Below are 6,279 nucleotides of genomic sequence, written 5' to 3'. Positions count from 1 at the left end.
GAGTAATTCAATCATGTATATTTGTGTTCTAAGTTTGTCCAAAAAAAATTAAAGTGATTCAATCAGGCATATATGTGTTCTAAGGCTGTCAAAAAAGTTTTGTAGTGATTCAATCATGCATATATGTGTTCTAAGGCTGTCAAAAAAATTTCAAAGTATTTAATCATGCGTATATGTGTTTTAAGGATGTCAAAAAAATTTCATAGTAACTTAATCATGCATGTATGCGTTCTAATGCTGTCAAAAAAATTTCATTGGGATTCAATCATGCATATATGTGTTCTATGGCTATCAAAAACATTTCATAGTGATTTAATCATGCATATATGTGTTCTAAGGTTACAAAAAAAAAATCATAGTGATTCAGTCATGCATATATGTGTTTTAAGGCTGTCAAAAAAGTTTTGTAATGATTCAATCATGCATATATATTTGTTCTAAGGCAGTGAAATTTTTTTTATAGTGATTCAATCTTGCAAATATGTGTTCAAAGGCTGACAAAAAAAATTCATAGTGATTCAATCATGCATATTTGTGTTCTAAGGCTGTCAAAAAAATTTCATAATGACTCAATCATGCATATATATGTTCTAAGGCTGTCAAAAAAATTTCATAGTGATTCAATCATGCTTATATGTGTTTTGAGGCAGTAAAAAAAAATTCATAGTGATTCAATCATCCATATATGTGTTCTAAGACTGTAAAAAAATTTCATAGCGGTTCAATCTTGCATATATGTGTTCTAAGGCTGTCAAAAGTTTTTTATAGTGATTCAATCATGCATATATCTATTCTATGGCTGTTAAAAAAAATTCATAGTGATTCAATAATCAATATATATGTTCTAAGGCTGTAAAAAAAAATTCATTATGATTCAATCTTGCATATATGTGTTCTAAGGCTATTTAAAAAATTTCAATCATGCATATATGTTCTAAGCCCATCAAAAAAATTTCCTAGTGATTCAATCTTGCAAATATGTGTTCTCAGGCTGTCAAAAAAATTTCATAGTGAATCAATCATGCATACATGTGTTCTAAGGCTGTCAAAAGAATTTCATAACGACTCAATGATGCATATTTGTGTTCTAAGGCTGTCAAAAAAATTTCATAGTGATTCAGTCATGCATTTATGTGTTCTAAGGCTGTCAAAAAAATTTCATAGTGATTCAGTCATGCATATATGTGTTTTAAGGGTGTCAAAATTTTTTTATAGTAATTCAATCACGAATATATGTGTTCTGAGGCTGTCAAAAAAATTTCATAGTGATTCAATCTTGCATATATGTGTTCTAAGGCTGTCAAAAAAATTTCATACTGATTGAATCATGCATATATATGTTCTAAGGCTGTCAAAAAAATTTCATAGTGATTCAATCATGCGTATATTTGTTCTAAGGCAGTCAAAAAAATTTCATACTGTTTTAATCATGCATATATGTATTCTAAGGTTGTGAAAAAAAAATTATAGTGATTCAATCATGCATATATTTGTTCTATTGCTGTCAAAACAATTTCATAGTGATTCAATCTTGCATATACGTGTTCTAAGGCTGTCAAAATTTTTTTAATCATGCATATATGTTCAAAGGCTGTCAAAAAAAAGTATAGTGATTCAATCATGCTTATATGTGTTCTCCGACTATCAAACAATTTTTATAGTGATTCAATAATCTATATATTTGTTCTATGGCAATAAAAAAAAATTCAATCATGCATATATGTGTTCTAAGGCTGTGAAAAAAAATCATATATATTCAATCATGCATATATATGTGTTCTATGGTTGTTAAAAAAATTTCATACTGATTCAATCTTGCATATATGTGTTCTATTGCTGTTAAAAAAATTTCATAATGATTAAATCTTGGATATATGTGTTCTAAGTTTGTCAAAGAAATTTCATCATGATTCTATCTTGCATACATGTGTTCTAAAGCTGCCAAAAAATGTCATAGTGATTCAACCAAGCATATATGTGTTCTGAGGCTGTAAAAAAGAAATCATATTGACTCATTGAAGGATATATGTGTTCTAAGTTTGTCAAAAAAAAATTGTCGTGATTCAATCATGCATATATGTGTTCTAAGGTTGTCAAAAAAATTTCGTAGTTATTCAAACATGCATATAGGGTTTTCAAGTCTGTCAAAAAAATTTCGTAGTGGTTCAATCATGCACAAATGTGTTTCAAGTCTGTCAAAAAAAATTTGTAGTGACTCAATCATGCATATATGTGTTCTAAGGCTGTCAAAAAATATTCGTCGTGATTCAGTCATGCATATATGTGTTCTAAGGATGTCAAAAAAATTTCGTCGTGATTCAGTAATGGATATATGTGATCTACGGCTGTCAAAAAAGTTTTGTAGTGATTCCATCACTCTAAAGGCTGTCAAAAATTTTTTATAGTGACTTAATCTTGCATGTATGTATTCTAATGTTGTCAAAAAAATTTCATAGTGATTCAATCTTGCATATATGTGTTCTAGGGCTGTCAATTTTTTTTCTAGCGATTCAATCTTGCATATATATGTTTTAAGGCAGTCAAAAAAATTTCATAGTGATTCAATGATGTATATATGTGTTATAAGGCTGTCAAAGAAGTTTTGTAGTGATTCAATCATGCATAAATGTGTTCTAAGGCTGTCAAACAAAATTTCATAGTGATTCAATCATGCGTATATGTGTTTTAAGGCTGTCAAAACATTTCATAGTGACTTGATCATGCGTATATGTGTTCTAATGTTGTGAAAAAAATTTCATAGTGATTCAATCATGGATGTATGTGTTCTAAGGCTATCAAAAACATTTCACTGTGATTCAATCATGCATATATGTGTTCTAATGTTGTGAAAAAAATTTCATAGTGATTCAATCATGCATATATGTGTTCTAAGGTTGTAAAAAAAACTTCATTGTGAATCAATATTTCATATATGTGTTCTAGGGCTGTCAATTTTTTTTTTACAGTGATTCAATCATGCATATATGTGTTTTAAGGCTTTCAAAAAATTTCATAGTGATTCAATCATGCATATATGTGTTTTAAGGCTGTCAAAAAAATTTCATACTGATTCAATCATGCATATATATGTACTAAGGCAGTCAAAAAAATTTCATACTATTTAAATCCAGCATATATGTGTTTTATGGTTCTCAAAATACTTTTACAGTGATTCAATCATGCATATATTTGTTCTATTGCTGTCAAAAAAATTTCATTGTGATTCAATTTTGCATATACATGTTCTATGGTTGTTAGAAAAATTTCAATCGTGCATATATGTTATAAGGCAATTAAAAAAAATTTCAATCTTTCATATCTGTGTTCTATGGCTGTCAAAAACAATTTGTTGTGATTCCATCATGCGTATATATGTTCTAAGGGCTGTCAAAAAACTTCAATCTTGCATATGTGTTCTAAAGCTGTCAAAAAAATTTTTGAGTCATTCAATCATGCATATATGTGTTCTAATGTTGTCAAAAAAAATTTATACTGATTCAATCATTATGTATTCTAAGGCTGCCAAAAAAGTTTCATACAGATTCAATCATGCATATATGTGTTCTAAGTCTGTTAAAAAAATTTCATACTGCTTCAATCATGCATATATTTTTTCTAAGGCTGTAAAAAAAACTTCTTTGTGATTCAATCATGCATATTTGTGTTCTAAGTCTGTCAAAAAAATTTCATAGTGATTCAATCTTGCATATATGTGTTCTAGGGCTGTGAAACTTTCATAGTGACTTAATCTTGCATATTTGTGTTATAGGGCTGTCAAATTTTCTTTTTAGTGATTCAATCATGCATATATGTGTTTTAAGGCTGCCAAAAAAAATTCATTGTGATTCAATCATGCATATATGGGTTTTAAGTCTGTCAAAAAAGTTTTGTAGTAAGTCAATCTTGCATATATGTGTTCTAAAGCTGTAAAAAAAAATTCATAGTGACTTAATCTTGCGTATATGTGTTTTAAGATTGTTAAAAAAATTCATAGTGACTCAATCATGCATTTATGTGTTCTAATGTTGTGAAAAAAATTTCATAGTGATTCAATCATGCATATATATGTTCAAAGGCTATCAAAAACATTTCATAGTGATTCAATCATGCATATATGTGTTCTAAGGTTGTAAAAAAAACTTCATTGTGAATCAATATTTCATATATGTGTTCTAGGGCTGTCAATTTTTTTTTTACAGTGATTCAATCATGCATATATGTGTTTTAAGGCTTTCAAAAAATTTCATAGTGATTCAATCATGCATATATGTGTTTTAAGGCTGTCAAAAAAATTTCATACTGATTCAATCATGCATATATATGTACTAAGGCAGTCAAAAAAATTTCATACTATTTAAATCCAGCATATATGTGTTTTATGGTTCTCAAAATACTTTTACAGTGATTCAATCATGCATATATTTGTTCTATTGCTGTCAAAAAAATTTCATTGTGATTCAATTTTGCATATACATGTTCTATGGTTGTTAGAAAAATTTCAATCGTGCATATATGTTATAAGGCAATTAAAAAAAATTTCAATCTTTCATATTTGTGTTCTATGGCTGTCAAAAACAATTTGTTGTGATTCCATCATGCGTATATATGTTCTAAGGGCTGTCAAAAAACTTCAATCTTGCATATGTGTTCTAAAGCTGTCAAAAAATTTTTTGAGTCATTCAATCATGCATATATGTGTTCTAATGTTGTCAAAAAAAATTTATACTGATTCAATCATTATGTATTCTAAGGCTGCCAAAAAAGTTTCATACAGATTCAATCATGCATATATGTGTTCTAAGTCTGTTAAAAAAATTTCATACTGCTTCAATCATGCATATATTTTTTCTAAGGCTGTAAAAAAAACTTCTTTGTGATTCAATCATGCATATTTGTGTTCTAAGTCTGTCAAAAAAATTTCATAGTGATTCAATCTTGCATATATGTGTTCTAGGGCTGTGAAACTTTCATAGTGACTTAATCTTGCATATTTGTGTTATAGGGCTGTCAAATTTTCTTTTTAGTGATTCAATCATGCATATATGTGTTTTAAGGCTGCCAAAAAAAATTCATTGTGATTCAATCATGCATATATGGGTTTTAAGTCTGTCAAAAAAGTTTTGTAGTAAGTCAATCTTGCATATATGTGTTCTAAAGCTGTAAAAAAAAATTCATAGTGACTTAATCTTGCGTATATGTGTTTTAAGATTGTTAAAAAAATTCATAGTGACTCAATCATGCATTTATGTGTTCTAATGTTGTGAAAAAAATTTCATAGTGATTCAATCATGCATATATATGTTCAAAGGCTATCAAAAACATTTCATAGTGATTCAATCATGCATATATGTGTTCTAAGGTTGTAAAAAAAAATTCATTGTGAATCAATATTTCATATATGTGTTCTAGGGCTGTCAAATTTTTTTTCCAGTGATTCAATCATGCATATATGTGTTTTAAGGCTTTCAAAAAATTTCATAGTGATTCAATCATGCATATATGTGTTTAAAGCCTGTCAAAAAAATTTCATACTTATTCAATCATGCATATATATGTACTAAGGCAGTCAAAAAAATTTCATCCTATTTCAATCCAGCATATATGTGTTTTATGGTTCTCAAAATATTTTTACAGTGATTCAATCATGCATATATTTGTTCTATTGCTGTCAAAAAAATTTCATTGTGATTCAATCATGTATATACATGTTCTATGGTTGTCAGAAAAATTTCAATCGTGCATATATGTTGTAAGGCAATTAAAAAAAATTTCAATCTTTCATATCTGTGTTCTGTGGCTGTCAAAAACAATTTGTTGTGATTCCATCATGCATATATATGTTCTAAGGGCTGTCAAAAAAACTTCAATCTTGCATATGTGTTCTAAAGCTGTCAAAAAAAATTTAGAGTAATTCAATCATGCATATATGTGTTCTAATGTTGTCAAAAAAAATTCATACTGATTCAATCAATATGTACTCTAAGGCTGTCAAAAAAGTTTCTTACAGATTCAATCATGCATATATGTGTTCTAAGTCTGTTAAAAAAATTTCATACTGCTTCAATCATGCATATATTTTTTCTAAGACTGTCAAAAAAACTTCATAGTGATTCAATCATGCATATTTGTGTTCTAAGGCTGTCAAAAAAATTTCATAGTGATTCAATCTTGCATATATGTGTTCTAGGGCTGTCAAAATTTCATAGTGACTTAATCTTGCATGTTTGTGTTCTAGGGCTGTCAATTTTTCTTTTTAGTCATTCAATCTTGCATATATGT

This window comes from Nuphar pumila, chromosome 5, assembly GCF_984573655.1.
Source record: "Nuphar pumila chromosome 5, dmNupPumi1.hap1.1, whole genome shotgun sequence".
NCBI classification, from domain to species: domain Eukaryota; kingdom Viridiplantae; phylum Streptophyta; class Magnoliopsida; order Nymphaeales; family Nymphaeaceae; genus Nuphar; species Nuphar pumila.
Note: the sequence above shows the minus strand (reverse complement) of the source record.